At 40.8% G+C, this 21,671-nt stretch overlaps 1 long non-coding RNA gene across 1 annotated transcript; it reads right to left on the bottom strand.

The window, feature by feature from the left end:
- Positions 1 to 1,867: 1,867 nt before the first annotated feature.
- On the bottom strand, positions 1,868 to 15,538 carry LOC132523921 (uncharacterized). The gene is made up of 4 exons (XR_009541702.1): positions 14,081 to 15,538; positions 10,542 to 10,718; positions 8,730 to 8,924; positions 1,868 to 2,007 (listed from the first exon to the last, which is right to left on the bottom strand). It is a non-coding gene; the product is annotated as an uncharacterized LOC132523921 (long non-coding RNA).
- Between the last annotated feature and the right edge of the window lie 6,133 nt (positions 15,539 to 21,671).

The raw sequence follows: 21,671 nt of genomic DNA, 5'->3' as shown, positions 1-21,671 counted from the left end.
CAGCATGGAAGCACAATCACAGTTGGCAACCTTTGCATGGGAAGTCCCCTGACCGTTGGTGACCTGTGTCCTGTGGCCACTGTCTGGGAACCACTGCACGTGGCAAAGGAGCAAGACCCTCTGGCCTTACTCAGACCCATCATTACACTGTCCCCAGAAGTGACCCATGTCAGCCTTCAAGGGCTCATGTTGCGAAAGGCAATCATCTGTCTCGTGAGAAAAGCCATCGAAGTGCCAAATTATTGATGGACAAATCACCACACCCAGTGTGCTGTGCCTGACTGTGGGCACCACACCTCAGGGGCAACATTAGCCCCAAACGTGACACATGCAGGGCAGAAGCGTTCAGACCAGAAGGGGACACAAACCATGCGATGCTGGGACAAAGGAACAGGATTCACATGGATAGAAGGGGTGGGGGGGCACGCTTGCTGTCCGAATGCTCTGGAGGTTGTGGAGAGGAAGGTTTTCCCAGGGTGGGGGCGGAAACCAATGGTAAAGGCTGGTTGCTGTGAAAACAGATTTATGCTAAAAAACCCAGGGGTGTGGGGGGAGTACTTCCTAACAGAGTTTGTGAGAACGGGCCGAGCTCTCTGTCACTGGAGATGCTCAGTCCTTGGCTGCATGGCCATGCTGGAAGAAACACTGCAGAAAAACTCCAGCGTTGGATCACTGAAGGAAGGGACTAAGTTTCCCCCGCAGGACCTTATGATGCCATGCATGGGGGACTTGAATCTGAAGTTGGGGTGTGTGTGGTCTTGTAATAGGGAAGAATAAATCTGACTCCATATTGGATCTATTTCTTTAGCTCCAACCTTTGTGCCCTGTTGCCTCTGCTTAAGTCATGCTGGCTCTGCACCTTTTGTAAAAGAATGTTGCCTATGGCTTGAAATATACAGGATAGCCTGACCTTGACCTGACCTGAACACAGAATAACAGAAACCTGGCCTACAGGAACAGCTACAAGAACAAAGGATCTGACACCAAGAAGTTTGCAACAATTCACACACCCCCTCGCCTTGCCTTTAAAAAGGGCTTTGCTGAAAGCTTTTCGGAGTTTGGCCTTTTTAAGGCATGAGCCACCTGTCTCCTTGCCTGGCCCCACAACTAACCTCTCTGCTTCAAACTCTAATGTTTCAGTATTGTTCGGTCTCACTGTGTTATTAGGCACAGACTCGCGTTCAGTAACAATTATGGTGAGCCAGCCAGGAATCTGTGCCTGTGGCGGGTGGACCCCGGCCAGGGACAGCCCCTTCCCAAGTTCCCAGCAGCTGCTGGAGCTCATTTTGCATCCAGGAACTGTGAGGGACTCTCCCTGAGAGGCGTCAGCTGCCCCAGTGCACAAGGTCATTTGGAGCAGAGAAACGTCCAGAGCTGTGGTCCACATTTGGTGTCACTTGGGGGTAAGTCGCTCCATCTTGCACAGGCTGGGAATTCTCTCCACTCCATTTGGGTTACTTCCCTTGTAGGAAGTGAGACACTCTGGGTCTGTTCTCTTTTGAGAGCTAAGCCAGTCTGTTTGGAGACCTTCATCTGGGAGTAGAAATGGAATTTTAGACTACACCTCCACTGATTTCTGTGTGACCGTAGTTTGTGTTTTTTTGTGTGTGTATTGTTTTGGGGTGAGCCACTCCAGCTTGTGCCTTTGTTAGTGGGACCATTCGTTTGTTGTTTGTATGTGTGTGTATCAGTATGCACTGGTCAGTTGAGACGTCTTCGGTAACAGGGCTTGCGTGTGACGGCACCAGGGTGTCCTTCCCTATTGTGTTGGGTTTTGCCTGTGGTCGAGCATTGGTTGGGATTTTCCTTTTGCAATGAATGGGTATCTCCCTTTTTGGCACTGGGGAACTGTGATCCTGAAAGACCATTTTGCATTGCATTTGTTTGCTTTATTAATATTAGATAACACCAGCCATGAATAATTAAGTATGGATAATCAGAGCTCTGTTCCATCTTGTAGTCCCCCTAGCATGTATTTTGCAAAACTGGGAGATCTTCAGTATGCTCCTAGAAAGGGAGAGAAAGAAGATTTTTTTTAAACATTTCATCACCACTACATTCTTTAGACTCTGGACTAAATTACTTAAGATGAAACTCTCTTAAAATTCCAAAACTGGTTCTTTTTGCATATGCAGTTAAGAGAAAGCTGGCTTGATAAAATACCTTTTTTTCAGAATTCTGACCCCAAGAGAACGAAAATATTCTGAGGAGCAAGCTTGAAGGTAACTAAGTAAGTTCAACCTATTCCAACTGTTATTTTTGGTTTGCATTTGCCAGGTGAATTGCCATGACACGTGTGGTAATGATTCCTTATCTTTACATTTGCATGTTGTTTGCTGTTAAAAAGTAGGATCCTTGTTTGAAAAAGTTGAGGAAATTGTTGGACTTCACCCTTTTGTTTTTGTTCTGCAGGAATTAGATTTTGTTCTGTGTGTATGTTTACATTTGTCTTGCATATAAGTTTGCTGGCTATGAGATCTATCTGGATGTATGTGTTTCATTATGATTAGGTGTCTTTGTCTTTGGATAGTATTGCTGAGGTTAACTTGTAAATGAGCTCTATTTAATAGACTTAAAAGTAAATGCTTACAAATTAAATACTTACTACTATTTAGAAAACAGGCCAAAATGAACTTCAGGTCCTCATGATCTGGGAAATATTCAGTATGGAATTGATATCTGGTATTGAAGCTAGCTTAAGCTTGTTGGTTTGACTAATACAGACATGTCTTTTAGAAAATTCAAACTATTTAGGATAAACCTTATAACCAGCAATAGAAATTTCTAGTAAGAGTTTCCGAAAAGTAAGTATAAATTGTGAGAGATGCCTTTAACATTACTTACTTAGGATGCTTTTAAATGCTTGTAATAGAAAACACAACTAAAAGTATCTTAAACAATTACGACTAATTCCTAATGGTTCCAGCATAGATTCAGTCAGTGAATCAGTGACATCAAGGATCCAGGTTCTTGCCATATTTTCCTCTGCCATTTTTACATGTCAGTTTTGTCCTTGGATTTGTTCCCTCATGATCCTAAGACAGCTTCCACGGCACCAGTCCTCATCCAACAATGACCAGATTCAGGAAAGTATGAACCTTTTGTCCCTTTCAAGAGCAAAGGAAACCCAAAAGTTCCCTTATTTGCCTTCACAGTTCTTAAGCAAGGTTGCACCTGTATTAAATCAAATATTGCCAAGAAGAAAAGGAATTACACCAGAATTGCTTTAACCTAATCCTCATTCACCCACTGGGGCTAAGGAGGGACCAATGAAAATCATGGGCCTAATAACTGAACAGTATTGGGGTTCTCTTGGCAAGGAAGTATGAAGGCAATTGTTGGTGTGGTCAATACACACATGTCTTTTATTGTGCCTGGGTTTACTGAGGGTGAATGGGTTTATGTTGTTTCTGTTGCAGTTTGTCAACAGAAAAAAAAATTAGCTTGGTATGATGAAATTCTTATAAGTAAATTAGATGCAAATAGGATGAGAGCTTTTGGGTGACCTCTTTAGAAATGGCTATGATTTGGGAATGTCTGCTTAAGGGTGGTCCCTCCAGATATTTGGTAACTTAAATTTTAGAGTTGTGCTAGTTTGGGTTGGATGACGGGGGATACTGAATAGCTAGGTCATTCCCAGGCAGGGTACTGAAACATTAAGTACTGAATATAGAAGCTAAAGGTGTCTGGGACTATGTTTGGTACCACACTATTTTCTATAAAAAGCAGATGTTTTAAAAAATTATTATTGGGCTTCCCTGGTGGCCAGTGGTTGAGAGTCCGCCTGCCGATGCAGGGGACACGGGTTCGTGCCCTGGTCCGGGGAGATCCCACATGCCGCGGAGTGGCTTGGCCTGTGAGCCATGGCCGCTGAGCCTGCGCGTCTGGAGCCTGTGCTCCGCAACGGGAGAGGCCACAACAGTGAGAGGCCCGCGTACCGCAAAAAAAAAAAAAATTATTGTTGTTTGCCAACCTACAGAATGCTAAAGGACAGTTAATAATTGATCGCTTCTTGGATTTCACTAGAAACTAAGGGTTTTTTAGAGCTTTGGATTCAAATTTAAATATGTAATTAAAGCTACTAAAACAATAAAGGAAACATTTCAGTATACAGCAGGAAAGTAGGATATATCTTTTTTTTAAAGGGAGTTTTACACATGGTTGGGCTGAGATTAGGTTAAACTTAAGTAAATGGATTTTGTTATTAAAAATAGGCTGGTGCAAGACTCGATTTGGTCCCTCTCTACTAAGGGAACAAGTTTACTTAGAATGCTTTTTTTTTTTAATTTTTATTTAGTTTTGGCCGTGTTGGGTCTTCATTGCTGCGCGTGGGCTTTTCTCTAGTTGCGGTGAGCAGGGGCTACTCTTCATTTGGTGCTGTGGCTTCTCTTATCGCGGAGCCTGGGCTCTAGAGCACAGGCTCAGTAGTTGTGGCGCACGGGCCCAGTTACTCCATGGCATGTGGGATCCTCCTGGACCAGGGCTCGAACCCGTGTCCCCTGCATTGGCAGGCGGATTCCCAACCACTGTGCCACCAGGGAAGTCCCTAGAATGCTGCTTTTGATAACAGATTATGTGAACTTCCTTGCCTGTAAGTGATCTATATTTGTTTCTGAGATCTCTTCTCACTTTGGTTAAGAAACAAGTGTTGTCTTACAGTGATCTGTGATCTTATTTGACCAAGTGTTTTGAAACTTTTTGACGAACTTCTACCAAATTTTAATTAAAATTCTTTTGCCAAAAAAAAAAAAAATTCTTTTGCCCTCCAGCTAACTTCGGTATGCTTTAGCGGGCCCTTGATGCATCTTAGAGAGCAGTATTTAACTCGTATTATTTGGTATGTTGAATTACATGGGAAGCATCGTCAAGTGGGTGATAAGCCTCCTCAGATTATACAGTACAGATAAATGTTATTATAATCTATTCTAGAAATTATGTAAAGTTTCTGAAATGTAGATATGTCCTGGTATAATGCTATCAGTCATAATTCTGGTTATCTTAAAATGTTGTATATCGCAGCAACTTGACTAAGCTTTTTTGTTAACACGCTGTAATCAGATCTTTAACCTTGCCTTTTAAGTCTTTGATAGACAGTTAAGCTGATGCTTTGCAAACTTGCATCATCTTCAAGAAGATTCATAGGAAGGACTAATAAATTTTAGATAATACTTTTTTTTTTTTTGCTGCACGACATGGCAAAATTAAGTCGCAATCTTAATTCCCCGACCGGGGATTGAACCCATGCCCCCTGCAGTGGAAGTGCAGAGTCTTAACCACTGGATCGCCAGGGAAGTCCCTCAGATTATACTGCTGAACTGGGTAAGAAAGACATTTAAAACCCTAATGGAAATCCTGATGGCTTCATAAAACGTTAACAAAAGGATTGGTTACTAAGTGAACTGTTAAATACGGTTATAATGTTTATGGGTTTTGTCTGGAATATTACTGATTCTGATTTGTGTTTTCCAGATATAGGGAAGCACTTCCCCTCAAGTTACTCATGACTTACAGAAATTTGGTAAATTATACCTTACTGAGTAAAACTGAAATATTTTTCTTTTCTCTCTGGCTGGTCCCTCCAGAAACTGGAGATCCATGGGTTCTGAGCAGCCTTATCAGGTGAATGGGCAAGACTGTCTCCTGGCATGTACAGGAATCTTGGTATTTTGGGGACCAAGAATGCCACCGAGGCAGAATCTGATGGCAGGCCTTTGGCATGGATTTCCTGGCCTTGAGAGGCCTTTGGGAATTCAGTCTAAGACTCCTGAGGAGTTCCACCACAGCCAGTTTGGGAAAGCCTATGTAGTCAGTTGACCAGACTTAATTTACGTGTTTGTGGAGAACACTGCCTGCTTATAAGTCTACTGCTAAAAGCACATGTACAATGCTTGTGTGGCAATTGGGTATAAGTGATAAAATGTATGGCCTATAAAGTGTATACCATTAACATACCTCTGAGCCTGTTCACAATATTTGATCAGTTTTCCCCCATCATGAGTATCTAGGCAAATATAAAGGAGGTCTAGCACCAAAGGACATGATCTAGACCTGGGGCAAGAAGCTAAATCACCCTGGCATCAAGGGACATGTTTTGGTCTGTTGAAGAATTTGCAGTTAACAAGGGAGATGATGGGAAATCTGTACATATTTTGAGGTCTGGGGAAGTCATTCTAGCTGATACATGATTTAACTTAAACTTTATTGACCAGAGCAGCCTGTTGTTTTGTGGCCTTTCGGACATGCATTGTACATCTGCCTTGGCCATTGAGGAGTGGAATACATTTGAAAGTTGAAACTGGAGTAGATGTAGTTCAGACATTCAAGGTAATAAAACTAGTGGCCATTGTGCATGTGATTTCAGGCACATTCCTATATTGCTGAAAACTTGAATTTTCTGAGCTCTGTCATACTTGGGATGCCACCAGCCATTCTCAAAGTAGTGTCTGCTGGCAGATGGCAGCTGCAACTATATGACCTCAAGATCTCTTGTAACTATTACATTTTTAGACAATAAAATTGTTTTAGTCAGATGTCAGCAGAAAAAGGAGACATGCAGTGGTCAAATTGCCCCTGTTATATATGTTAACTCCACATCAGAAGTTAAAACCTACTTAGATAAAAGTACACAACTGGCTACCTAGCTACAAGTTTCCCCCAAAGTACCAGGTCCAGACTGGTTTTCAGGCTTATTCTCCTGAATTCCTCAGGGAATGAGATTTTTATTATACAAGACTCAGATCCAGGACTTTGAACTCAAGAATATTTCCAGCTCTGTGTCCATTCCCCAAATCAAGGTAGGACTATGTCCCATTTCAGGAGGAAGTAGCCAGAGCGGTAATCACCCCATTCCCTGAAAGAATTGGGGAAAGATGAAACAGGATTGGAGTTGGAAACCAAATCACTGTGAAATGGAGTTCCTCTGCTGAGTTTATGATTAACTTCTCTATCCAAAACACCGTTCCCCTCTTGTTGTCCAACACCTTCTCCTCAAGATTGAGGAGTATCAAAGAAAAGGGAAGAATTGTAATATGGAGGAACAAATCCGACTCCATATTAGATCTGCTCCTTTTACTTTAACCTTATTTAACCTTTGTGTTCTATTGCCTGTGCTTAGTCATGCTGGCTCTGCATCTTTTGTAAAAGAATGCTGCCTATAGCCTGAAATATACAGGATAACCTAACCTTGACCTGACCAGAGAATAACAGGAACATCAGGACCTTACTGACCTGGCCTAGGTAGACAGCTACATACAACACAAAGAAGTGTGCAACAACTAACCACGCCCCTCCCTCATCTTGCTTTTAAAGGGCTTTGCTAAAAGCCTTTCAGGAGTTGCAGCTTTTTAAGGCATAAGCCACCCATCTCCTTGCCTGGCCCTGCAATAAACATTTCTCTGCTCCAAACTCCGATGTTTCAGTATTGTTTGGCCTCACTGTGCATCGAGCAGACAATGTGTGTGTGCTGTATGTTGTTATGTGTAGAATGTGTGTGTGGTATGCATGATGTGGTGTTGTGTATGTGTGTGTGGTATGTGAGGGGTGTGTGTGATAAGTGTGCGTGGTATATGTATGTGTGTGGTCTGTGTGTATGGGGGGGTATTTCCAGTGTGTGGTCTGTGTGTTTGTGTGCTGTCTGTGGTGTGTTGTATGTGTGTGGTGTGTGTTGCATGTAATCTGTGTGTGGTCTGTGTCTGTGGGGTGCATGTAGTGTGTGTGTGGTATATGTGTCTGTAATTTATGTGGTGTCCGTGGTGTGGGGTGTATGTCTGTGGTTAGTGTAGTGTGTGTCATGTGTTTGGTGTATGTGTGTGTATGGTATGTGTATGTGGTGTTTCTATCTTCTGTGCTGTGTTTACAGGTGTGTTTGGTGTGTGGTATATCTGTGGAGTGCATAGTGTATGTGTGCGGTCTGTGTGTATAAGAAGTATGTGTGGTCTGTGTGTCTGTGTGGTGTGCATGTGTGTGTGTGGTATGTGTATCTGGTTTGTGTGGTGTCTGTGGTGTGTGGTGTGTGTCGTGTTTGGTGTATGTGTGATATATGTATGTGTGGTGTTTGTGATGTGGTTTGTGCGTCTGATCTGTGTTGGGAACGTGTCTGTGGTGTGGGGGGTGTGGTGTCCATGATGTATGTGTTGTGTGTGTGGTATGTGTGTGGTGTATGTTTGTGTCTGATATATGTGTATGTGCAGGTGTGGCATATGTGGTGTATGTGTGTAGTGTATCTGGTGTGTGTGGTCTGTATGTGGGTTTTGTGGTGTCTGTGGTATATGTGTTGTGTGTGTGTGAGGTCTGTGTATGTGCTATATGTGTGTGGTGTGCATGGTGTGTGTGTGGTGTGCTGTGTGTGTGGTGTGTGGGTGAGGCATGTGGTATATGTGTGGTGTATATGTGTCTGAATGTGTTGTGGTATTTGTGTGGGTGGTGTACGTCTTTGCTTGTGGTGTGTATTTGTGTGTGTGATGTATGTGTGGTGTGTTTATGGCATGTGTGGTGTTTGTGTGTGGTCTCTGTGTGGTATGTTGTGTTTGTGTATGGTGTGTGTCTGTGGTTTGTGTTGTATGTGTAGTGCGTGTGTGTGGTCTGTGTGGTGTGTGTGCTTTGCATGGTGTGTGTGGTGTGGTGTTTTTGGTGTGTGTTTTGTGTGTGTGATGTCTGTGCGTGGTTTGTGCCGTGTGTAGTGTACATGGTGCGTGTGTGTGGTGGTAGTGGTGCTTGTACACAGACAGTACCCGTAATGTCCTGACATTGTCCTCTGTATGGGATGAGTGTTCCGTCTTCCCAGGTGTGACAGGGGTGTCCTTTTCTTTTCCTCACACCTTCCTTTACACACACAGGAAAACCAATGACGGGGAGACTTGGCAGTAGCTTAGAGCCAGGCCCACTTCCGATTAGTTCAAAGAACATTTACGGATGAAATGGCCAATCTGAAGTAAAAAACAAAAAGAGGTTGTGGGGAGGGAGACAGGTTAAAAAGAGGAAGCCGGAGGAGGAGGAGGAGAAAACCGTGTGAACTTCAGCACACTATACTTGTGGTCACACAGAACAAATTCCTTTTTACTCGGTACATAAACTTGTCCTAAGCAATGTGCTCGAAGGGAAAATTCCCAAGCTGCAGTGCTAGGTTCAGAGTCATCTATCAAGTTAATCATGATCTATTTTCTTGCCCTGAATAGCGTCAGCTGGAATGTGTTACATTCCATCCCAGGAAGGGAATCCAAGGGAACAATTCCCAGCAAGCAACTGTTCAGTCTGCAGAGTGAAAACCTCCAAGTCCTTTCATTACTGTTCACAATATTTTTCCATTGTCTTCCAATTGGGGAGATATAGTCAAATGAGAAAATAAGGATTGCAACATACATTATACAGTTTTGGAACCAACACGGTGTTGTTGTCAGGAGAGACCAAGATTACAATCAGAAGGCAAGGAGAGGTTTGGTACAAGATATTCACTTATGGAGGGTGGAAAAAATAAGGTGGGCCTGGTACATACAAGTTTGGCACAAGTTTGGCACAAACTTATAAGAGTACAAATGCTTAACTCAGTTCCTTTCACAAGTACCTGAAATAAGTGGTTGGCCTAATGATATTTTAGCATTCAGCTATGTAATATTTGACAGAATAATGGAATATGCAAAACTAAAAACGTAGTAAATTGTACACTGTGAATTGTAAAAATGAATATCAATTTGAGGGATACAACAGATTTAAAATGTAAATTTTTATAATTCTGAAGTATTATATTCATTTACTTCATTTGAGATAAAAAATGCCAATATTCTATTTGCTCACAGACCTGATGTAGCCACCTTAACCATGAATGTCCACAGGAAAAAAAATGAATTGGGCTATAAACTAGTTTCTCTAGTTTATGAATTATTGTCAGCCATGAGTTCTCTCCCTCTTCCAAATTTGGGCCTGATATTAATAGTACAAAGGACATATGTATATATACATGAAAAGGAGGAAGCTGGGAATTTTCTGGATCACATGGGCTAACAAAAAATTTCTCATGGAATACACAATGAATTGAAGCAATATTTTAAAAGAAAATTTACTTAATTATAATTTATCAAGTTAATTTCTTCTATTCTTCCTAATTTGGATGTGAGTAAATAGTCTACCGACAAAAGATATTTTCTTGTTGGACTACAGAATCACATTATCCAGTTTTTGGCATTGGTCTACAGTCTAGACATTGTTATATCAATATTATACAAAAAAATCACTAGAATTTAACCTAATTGACTACTCAAGGCACTAGATTAAAAGTCAGTGAACCCACCCAGGAAACAAGCAAGCACAGGTGCACAGCAGTTGATCCCTGGCATGCCAGCTGTTGCCTTTTGGGTTCATGTGAATGTGGGGAGGGTGGAAAAAAGTGAATTTGTTGACAAAATTTGCTAGTCACCCAAGGCCAGATTTTTTGCCTTGTTTTGGGAGAACCCTGCCAACATTTAGTGAAAGATGATAACTTGGACATTTGCCTATAATTCCTGTAACCCCTCCCAGCTGGAGCTAAGTATTAGCATGAAAACACTCACGTTAAAATGGTCCTCCAAGGTTCAGCACCTCTAGGCTGCCTTAATCTGCTCCCCGTTCCATTTCACCTCAATTCTAAAAGTTCCATGTGTTCTTCTATCCCAGCGATGCTGAGTTGCATCAAGTTGGCCGAGCCAGCAAGCTTTGGAAGTTGGTGGAGGAGAACATTTTGAAATCATCTAAAAAGAACATGCTTTTTAATTACAAGAGGGTGGGGAGTGAGGAGACTTCTCCCCAGATAATTGGACCCAAATGGAAATAAGGCTTTGCAAAAATGGAGTTATTGAAAAATATCAGTAACAGTGATGTCTAGATGGTAACTCAAACAGTGGCTCCCTAACAAAATCCACCGATTTATCCATTCCCTGATGAAGACCTTTACTCAGTGTTTCCTCTGAGAAACACTGCCAAGCACGTGGGTGGGTGTTAGACAACACTCATGTGTAAGGGAGATGGCCCTGCTCGGAGAGCCATTCTCAGAGCTCCAAACGGACAAGGACAGCTGCCTGATGCCCTTAGTCTCTCTACCACTGACATTTCCTCACATAAGCCAAAAGGAGGAGTCTGTGACTCAAAAGGTCCTTAGAAGTATTTCATGGCTCCACCCTTTTCAACTGACAGGCATCAGAGAAAGATCCTGACAAGGGATAGCTGAGCACACTAATGACACAAAGCATGGCTTAAGTGAACTCATCCTTGTTTTGAAACCCACTGATAAACTTTTTGCAGATAAAACAACAGAGGCAGAGAACAGAAGGTGGTTGCCAGGGGTCAGGGGGAGGAGGGAGCTGACTACCAAGGGCAGCAGAGGGAGCTTTCTGTGGGAGGGAGTGGCTGGTTCTGTGTCCTGATTGTGGTACATCTACGACTCTGTACATTTCTCAAAGTTTACAGAAATGTACATACACAAAAGTGAATTGTACTGTATGCCCATTCACAGTAAACTTAAAGAAAAGGGGACCCTCATGCACTGTTGGTGGGAATGTAAATTGGTGCAGCCACTATGGAAAATAGTACGGAGGTTCCTTAAAAAACTCCAAATAGAGCTACCATACGATCCAGCAATCCCACTCCTGGGCATATATCAGAAGAAAATGTATATTTGAAAAGATACATGCACCCCAATGTTCACAGCAGCACTATTTACACAAGCCAAGACATGGAAGCAACCTAATGTCCATCAACAGAGAAATGGATAAAGATGTGATATATATACACAATGGAATATTACTCAGCCATAAAAAGGAATGAAATAATGCCATTTGCAGCAACATGGATGGACCTGGAGATGGTCATACTAAGTGAAGCCAGACAGACAAAGACAAATACCGTATCACTTATATGTACAATCTAAAATATGACACAAATGAACTTACTTACAAAACAGAAATAGACTCACAGACACAGAAAACAAACTTATAATTATCAAAGGGAAAAGGGGGTGGGGAGGGATAAATTAGGGGTTTTGGATTAGCAGGTACACACTACTATATATAAAATAGATAAACAACAAGGTCCCACTGTATAGCACAGGGAACTATATTTAATATCTTGTAGTAAACCATAATGGAAAAGAATGAAAAAGAATATAAACACGCACACACATATCTGAATCACTATGCTGTACAACAGAAACTAATACAACATTGTAAGTCAACTATACTTAAATAAAACTTTTTTAAAGTGAACTCAAAAATTATATACATAACACTATCTGTAGTCAAGTGTGGAAACAGAGACCATAAAATAACCCATTGGAAATATACAGCACTTTCCAGGTCAAAACTCCTCAATGTAATTTAAACTGTATATTCCCATTTGTCTTGACTTTAAAAGATTAGGAGACATGTTGATATGAAGATAAATGTTTAATAGATGTATCGGACAAGAATAAAACTCTGTCTCCTAACAAACAGCCAGAGCAAGAACTTTTTGTCCCCAGAGACAGAGTGTGCAGTGACAGCACAGTTCAAGACCCCATTCCAACGGCGTCCATCAAATTGGGCACTGAGCCTGATCCACCTTTGTATTTTCAGCACTGTTTTGCTCAGAGTAGGTGCTCAAAAACTCGTTTTACCTGAAGTGAAGTGAGGAGAAGGCTTCTGGCGGGTACATCCAGAGCAGAAGCTCCGAAGTATCCCCAGTGTGGGATCCATGTAACTTCAAGTTAATTTTGCCACCGTGTGTAAACCAAGACTGCCCAAGGTATTTTCATTTCATTTAGTTTGGAAGTTACTCAAGGTGGAGTTCAGAATTAAGAAATTGGATGCTATCTTGGATATTGGTGATGGGCCATGAAAAATAAATTAGGTCCTTTAAATACTAAGTACTGTATAAAACAACCCAGGAGTTAGCCAGAGAAAAAAATGGCAAAGCCAATTTTTAAATAAACTTTTCTGTAATCAATCAAATCTTTTTAGAATTCAGATACTATAACAGACTCAGAATTCGGTCATAAAAAGAAAGCTGCCAAAATAACAACATAAAATAAATGTAGAACACTTCATTTTTACGAATTTGTTTTTTCAAAAGAAAACAGAGATGCTGCCAAGTTATCCCTCAGCAACCTTCCAACTGGGTAAAGCACTAATATATGCTATTTAAAAATTATAAGGAATCCGTTAAATTGCCAAGATCTCAGATTTCATGTATTGAGGATTTTGCTTTGATGGGAAGCAAATGCTATACACTCCCTATTGGAATTAGGTATTTCTGGATGTGAGCAGCAGTTTTCTTCAAACTGGAAGAAAAACGCTGTATAAATGAGAGTGAATAATAAATACTTGCCTGTGGAGTCCTCTCTCAGCGTCAGACACCAACAAAGCAGCCTGCAGGAAGGAGGAAGAAACTGGCCTGGGCTCGTGGATCCCCCCTTCCAGGTTTAGACAGGCAACAGTTAGTTGACCTTCAGCTCCTTTGGAGTTCCTGCTACATTGGGGGAGGCTTGTTCCTGCCGCCTTATTGTCTACACGAGGCCACTGACTCTGTCAGAGGCCTCTGTTGTTGCTTATCCTGCTTTGTAGCTACCTAGGCTCTGTGCCTGTGTGCCCGACTCTCTAGTACACCAATGACAGCCTTTCCAGGGGTCTTACCTTCACTGGGAGGCCGAACATCTGGCCCACCCCAGGCAGAGAACCCAGACAGAGTTAGAAACAAGGGCTACAGTTCTGACCCTTTCCTCTCTCTTCTTCTCTCTCTCTCTCTCTCTTTCTCTCTCTCTCTCTCTCACCTGTTTATCATTGGTACGCACCATAATGTGTTTACCAGGTGGTATAAGCTGTTATAGCAGAAGGTTACAAGGCTTTTAATTGGTGCAGAAGCCTGCACTGGGCATCTCTTATAAGCATTCCACCAAGCCAGGCATAGGGAGATGAGAGAGGAGTGGGACCCACTCCCTCTCTCCCTCTTGGCATTCACAGTCCACGCACACTGTTCTATACTCAAATGAGTATATAATTCAATTAAAAATTTTTAATGCATTTTGAGCTTATTTTTGTGTATGGTGTTAGGAACTGATCTAATCTCATGCTTTTACATGTACCTGTCCAGTTTTCCCAGCACCACTTATTGAAGAGGCTGTCCTTTCTCCACTATACATTCCTGCCTCCTTTATCAAAGATGAGGTGACCATATGTGCGTGGGTTTATCTCTGGGCTTTCTATCCTGTTCCATTGATCTATCTTTCTGTTTCTGTGCCAGTACCATACTGTCTTGATTACGGTAGCTTTGTAGTATAGTTTGAAGTCAGGGAGCCTGATTCCTCCAGCTCCGTTTTTCGTTCTCAAGATTGCTTTGGCTATTCGGGGTCTTCTGTGTCTCCATACAAATTGTGAAATTTTTTGTTCTAGTTCTGTGAAAAATACCACTGGTAGTTTGATAGAGATTGCATTGAATCTGTAGATTGCTTTGGGTAGTAGAGTCATTTTCACAATGTTGATTCTTCCAATCCAAGAACTTGGTATATCTCTCCATCTATTTTGTATCATCTTTAATTCCTTTCATCAGTGTCTTATAATTTTCTGCATACAGGTCTTTTGTCTCCTTAGGTAGGTTTATTCCTAGATATTTTATTCGTTTTGTTGCAATGGTAAATGGGAGTGATTTCTTGATTTCACTTTCAGATTTTTCATCATTAGTGTATAGGAATGCCAGAGATTTCAGTGCATTAATTTTGTATCCTGCAGCTTTACCAAATTCATTGATTAGCTCTAGTAGTTTTCTGGTAGCAACTTTAGGATTCTCTATGTATAGCATCATGTCATCTGCAAACAGTGACAGCTTTACTTCTTTTCCGATTTGGATTCCTTTTATTTCCTTTTCTTCTCTGATCGCTGTGGCTAAAACTTCCAAAACTATGTTGTATAAGAGTGGTGAGAGTGGGCAACCTTGTCTTGTTCCTGATCTTAGTGGAAATGCTTTCAGTTTTTCACCATTGAGGATGATGTTGGCTGTGGGTTTGTCATATATGGTCTATATTATGTTGAGGAAAGTTCCCTCTATGGTTTTTATCATAAATGGGTGTTGAATTTTGTCGAAAGCTTTCTCTGCATCTATTGAGATGATCATATGGTTTTTCTCCTTCAATTTGTTAATGTGGTTTATCACATTAATTGTTTTGCGTATATTGAAGAATCCTTGCATTCCTGGAATAAACCCCAGTTGATCATGGTGTACGATCCTTTTAATGTGCTGTTGGATTCTGTTTGCTAGTATATTGTTGAGGATTTTTGCATCTATGTCCATCAGTGATATTGGCCTGTAGTTTTCTTTCTTTGTGACATCCTTGTCTGGTTTTGGTATCAAGGTGATGATGGCCTCGTAGAATGAGTTTGGGAGTGTTCCTCCCTCTGCTATATTTTGGAAGAGTTTGAGAAGGATGCAGAGGACACGGGTTCGTGCCCCGGTCCAGGAAGATCCCACATGCCGCGGAGCGGCTGGGTCAGTGAGCCATGGCCGCTAAGCCTGCGCATCCGGAGCCTGTGCTCCGCAACGGGAGAGGCCACAACAGTGAGAAGCCCACATACCGCAAAAAAATAAATTAATTAATTAAAAAAAAAAACAAAAAAACCCCCATGAATCTCATTCACAACACCCCTCAGAGACACACACCCAGAATTATGTTTGACCAAATGTCTGGGCACCGCTTGGTCCAGTCAAGTTAACACATACAAATTAACCTTCACACCAGGTGAGACTCAACTATACGATTAAACGAGTGCTGATAAGTTTACATGCAAAAAATTATGCTTTTATCATAAGTTCAAGTTCTGGTTACAGAACATTTGAAGATTTAATGAACCATTTTAAGGGGAAATTAGTTAGCCTTTGCAGTGTTACCAGGAAACTATTGTTTAACCAAAACCAATTCTACAAATATTAGCCACTATTTAATTAGTTCATTAGTTCATCTATCAATCATGCATGTGTTCAGCAGACCTCGTTGGGTATTATTTTGTGCCAGGCACTGTGCCAGACACAGGGTGTTCAGATGCCAAAGGAGAGAAACCCATTCCTGTCAGCCAGGAACTTACTGTCTAGTAGGTGAGACAGCCAAATAAATTAGGAAGTAAAGTGGGTTACTGAATATGCTTTTGAGATATAATTGACATATAACATTATATTAGTTTCAGATTGGAGGTAGAGACAAGATAGTGGAGTAGAAGGACTTGAGCTCACCTCCTTTCATGAAAACTCCAAAATCACAACTAACTGCTCACAACCAGTGATAACAAAGACTGCAACCTACCCCAAAAGATATTCTACACCTAAAGACAAAGAAGAGGCCACAAGATGGTAGGAGGGGCACTTTCACGATATAACCAAATCCCATACCCACTGGGTGGGCAACTCACAAACTGGAAAATAATTATATTGCAGAGGTTCTCTCACAGGAGTGAGAGTTCTGAGCCCCATGTCAGGCTCCCCAGCCTGGGAGGAGCCCCTAGAGCATTTGGCTTTGAAGGCCAACAGGGCTTGAGTGCAGGAGCTCCACAGGACTGGGGGAAACAGAGACTCCTCTCTTGGAGGGCGCACACAGGGTTTCACGTGCACTGGGATCCAGGACAAAGCAGTGACTCCATAGGAGCCTGGGCCAGACCTACCTGTGGGTCCTGGAGGCAGGGATCGGCTTTGGCTTACTGCGGGGGGAAGGACACTGGTGATGGAGGCCCCAGGGAATATTCATACGCGTGAGCTCTCCTGGAGGTCACCATTTTTGCACCGAGACCTGGCCCCACCCAACAGCCTGCACGCTCCAGTGCTGGGATGCCTCAGGCCAGACAACCAACGGGGGTGGGGGGACACAGCCCCACCCATCAACAGACAGGATGCCTAAAGTCGTGTCCTGAGCCCACAGCCACCCCTAAACACACCCTTGACACGGCCCTGCCCACCAGAGGGACAAGACCTACCTCTACCCACTAGTGGGCAGGCATCAGTCCCTCACACCAGGAAGCCTACAAAAGCCCCTGGACAAACCTCACCACCAGGGGACATACACCAGAAGCAAGAGGAACTACAATCCTGAAACATGCAGACTGGAGACCACACAGAAAGTTAGACAAAAGGAGATGGCAGAGAAATATGTTCCACATGAAGGAACAAGATAAAATGCCAGAAGAACAATGAAGTGGAGATAGGCAATCTGTCTGAAAAAGAATTCAGAATAATGATGGTAAAGGTGATCCAAGATCTTGAAAAAAGAATGGAGGCACAGACCAAGAAGATACAAGAAATGTTTAACAAAGAGCAAGAACATATAAAGAACAAACAGAGATGAACAATACGATATCTGAAATGAAAAATATACCAGAAGGAATCAACAGCAGAATTAATGAGGCAGAAGAATGAATAAGTGAGCTGTAAGACAGATTGGTGGAAATCACTACTGTGGAACAGAATAAAGAAAAAAGAATGAAAGGAAATGAGGACAGTCTAAGAGACCTCTGGGACAAAATTAAATGCACCAACATTTGCATTATAGGGGTCCCAGAAGGAGGAAAGAGAGAGAAAGGGCATGAGAAAATATTTGAAGAGATTATAGCCAAAAACTTCCCTAACATGAGAAAGGAAACACTCAAGTCCAGGAAGCACAGACAGTCCCATACAGGATAAATCCAAGGAGGAACATGCCGACACACATATTAATCAAAAATAACAAAATAAACGACAAAGAGAAAATATTAAAATCAACAAGGGAAAAGCAACAAATAACATACAAGGGAATCCCCATAAGGTTATCAGCTGACTTTTCAGCAGAAACTCTGCAGGCCAGAAGGGAGTAGCAGGATGTATTTAAAGTGATGAAAGAGAAAAACCTACAATGAAGAATATTCAGCAAGGCTCTCGTTCAGATTCAATGGAGAAATCAAAACCTTTACAGAAAAGCAAAAGCTAAGGAACAGTAAATGCTAAAGGAACTTCTCTAGGTGGAAAAGAAAAGGCTACAAGTAGAAACAAGAGAATTACGAATGGGAAAGCTCACCAGTAAAGGCAAACACACCGTAAAGGTAGGAAATCATCCACAAACAAATATGATCTCAAAAGCAGCAATCGTGAGGGCAGTACAAACGCAGGATATTGGAAATGCATTTGAAATTAAGAGACGAGTAACTTAAAACAATCTTGTATATATAAAGACTGCTATATCAAACCTCATGGTAACTGCAAACCAAAAATCTACAACAGATACCCACACAAAAAAGAAAAAAACGATCCAAACACTAAAGATACTCATCAAATCACAAATGAAGAGAAGAAAAGAGGAAGGGAAGAAAAGAGACCTACAAAACAAATCCAAAACAATTAAGAGAATGGCGATAAGAACATACATATCGGTAATTATCTTAAATGTAAACAGATTAAATGCTCCAACTAAAAAACACAGACTGGCTAAATGGATACAAAAACAAGACCCATGTATATATGCTGTCTACAAGAGACCCACTTCAGATCTAGGGATACATACACAGTGAAAGTGAAAGGATGGGAAAAGGTATTCCATGCAAATGGAAATCAAAAGAAATCTGGGATAGCAATATTCATATAAGACAATATATACTTTAAAATAAAGACTATTACAAGAGACAAAGAAGGACACTTCATAATGATCAAGGGATCAATCCAAGAAGATATAACAATTGTCAATATATATGCATCCAACATAGGAGCACCTCAATATATAAGGCAAATATTAACAGCCATAAAAGGAGAAATTGACAGTAACACAATAATACTGGGGGACTTTAACAGCCCACTTACATCAATGGACAGATCATCCAGACAGAAAATCAATAAGGAAACATGGGCCTTAAATGACACATTAGACCAGATGGACTTAATTATGGAGCATTCCATTAGAAAGCAGCAGAATACACATTCTTCTCAAGTGCACATAGAACATTCTCCAGAATAGATCACATGCTGGGCCACAAATCAAGCCTCAGTAAATTTAAGAAAACTGAAATCATATCAAGCATCTTTTCCAACAGCAACACTATGAGATTCAAAATCAACTACAAAAATAAAACTGTAAAAAAACACAAACCCGTGGAGGCTAAACAATATGTTACTAAACAACAAATGGATCACTGAAGAAATCAAAGAGGAAATCAAACAATATCTAGAGTCAAATGAAAATGAAAAAAAGATAATCTAAAACCTATGGTGTGCAGCAAAAGCTGTTCAGGGAAGTTTATAGCAATACAATCTTACCTTAGGAAACAAGAAAAATCTCAAATAAACAACCTAATCTTACACCTAAAGCCACCAGAGAAAAAAGAACAAAGCCCAAAGTTAGTAGAAGGAAAGAAATGATAAAGATCGGAGCAGAAATAAATGAAATTGAGACAAAATAGAAAAGATCAATGAAACTAAAAGCTGGTTCTTTGAAAAGATAAACAAAATTCATAAACCTTCAGCCAGACCCATCAAGAAAAAGAGGGAGATGGCTCAAATCAGTAAAATTAGAAATGAAAAAGAAGTTACAACAGACATTACAGCAATACAAAGGATCATAAGGGAGTACTACAAGTACCTATACTCCAATAAAATGGACAACCTAGATGGACAAATTCTTAGAAAGGTACAACCTTCTAAGACTGAACCAGGAAGAAGTGGAATATATGAACAGACCAATCACAAATACTGAAATTGAAACTGTGATTAGAAACTCCCAACAAATGAAAGTCCAGGCCCAGATGGCTTCACAGGCGAATTCTATCAAACACTTAGAGAAGAGTTAACACCTACCCTTCCAAGACTCTTCCAAAAAATTGAAGAGGAAGGAACACTCCCAAGCTCATTCTACGAGGCCACCATTACCCTGATACCAAAACCAGACAAAGAAACCACAAAAAAAGAAAATTACAGGCCAATATCACTGATGAACATAGACGCAAAAATCCTCAACAAAATACTAGCAAACAGAATCCAACAGCACATTAAAAGGATCATACACCATGACCAAGTGGTATTTATCTCAGGGATGCAAGGATTCTTCAATATCTGCAAATCAATCAGTGTGATACACCACACTAACAAAATGAAGAATAAGAAACTTATGATCATCTCAATAGATGCAGAAAAAGCTTTTGACAAAATTCAACACCATTTATGATAAAAATGCCTCAACATAATAAAGGCCATATATGACAAACCCAGAGCAAACATCATACTCAACAATGAAAAGCTGAAAACATTTCCTCTAAGATCAGGAACAAGATAAGGATGTCCACTCTCACCGCTTTTATTGAACATAGTTTTGGAAGTCCTAGCCATGGCAATCAGAGAAGAAAAAGAAATGAATCCAAACTGGAAAGTAAGAAGTAAAACTGTCAGTTTGCAGATGACATGATAGTATACATAGAAAATCTTAATGACGCTACCATAAAACTACTAGAGCTCAGCAATGAATTCAGTGAAGTTGCAGGATAGAAAATTAATACACAGAAATCTCTTGCATTTCTATACACTAACAATAAGAGATCAGAAAGAGAAATTAAGGAAACAATGCCATTTACCATCGCATCAAAAAGCAAAAAATACCTAGAACAAACATACCTAAGGAGGCAACAGACCTGTACACGGAAAACTATAAGACACTGATGAAAGAAATTGAAGATGACATAAACAGATGGAAAGATATACCACATGGTGTGATTGAAAGAATGCCGTCAAAATGAATATACTACCCAAGGCAATCTAAAGATTCAATGCAATCCCTATCAAATTACCAATGACAACTTTCACAGAACTAGAACAAAAACGTTTAATATTGGTATGGAAACAGAAAAGACCCAGAATAGCCAAAGCAATCCTGACAGAGAAAAATGGAGCTGAAGGACTCTGACTCCCTGACTTCAGACTATACTACAAAGCTACAGTAATCAAAACAGTATAGTACTGGCACCAAAACAGAAACATACATCAATAGGACAAGATAGTAAGCCCAGAAATAAACCCAGCACCATGGTCAATTAATCTATGACAAAGGAGGCAAGAATATACAATGGATGTAAGACAGTCTCTCTTTAGTAAGTGCTGCTGAGAAAACTGGACAGCCACATGTAAAAGAATGAAATTACAATACTCTCTGACCAGCATAAACACACACAAAAAAACTCAAAACGGATTAAAGACCTAAATGTAAGACCATATACTGTAAAACTCTTAGAGGAAAACATAGGCACAACACCCTAGGACATAAGTTGCAGCAATATCTTTTTGGGTCCACCTCCTACAGTAATGAAAATGAAAACAAAAATAAATGGGACCTAATTAAACTTACAAGCTTTTGCACAGCAAAAGAAACCATAAACAAAATGAAAAGTCAACAAACAGAATGGGAGAAAATATTTGCCAGAAAATATTTGCCAATGAAGTGACCGACAAGGGATTAATCTCCAAAATATACAAACAGCTCATACAGCTCAATGTCAAAAAAACAAACCACCCAATCAAAAAGTGGACAGAAGATCTAAATAGCCATTTCTCCAAAGAAGACAAACAGATGGCCCAAAAGCACATGAAAAGATGCTTAACATCACTAATACAATGAGGTATCACCTCATACGAGTTAGAATAGCCATCATCAAAAATTCTACAGGGAGTGGAGTCAAGATGGCGGACTAGGA

This window comes from Lagenorhynchus albirostris, chromosome 7 (assembly GCF_949774975.1).
Source record: "Lagenorhynchus albirostris chromosome 7, mLagAlb1.1, whole genome shotgun sequence".
Taxonomy (NCBI): domain Eukaryota; kingdom Metazoa; phylum Chordata; class Mammalia; order Artiodactyla; family Delphinidae; genus Lagenorhynchus; species Lagenorhynchus albirostris.
Note: the sequence above shows the minus strand (reverse complement) of the source record. Positions and strands in the feature narration are given on the sequence as shown.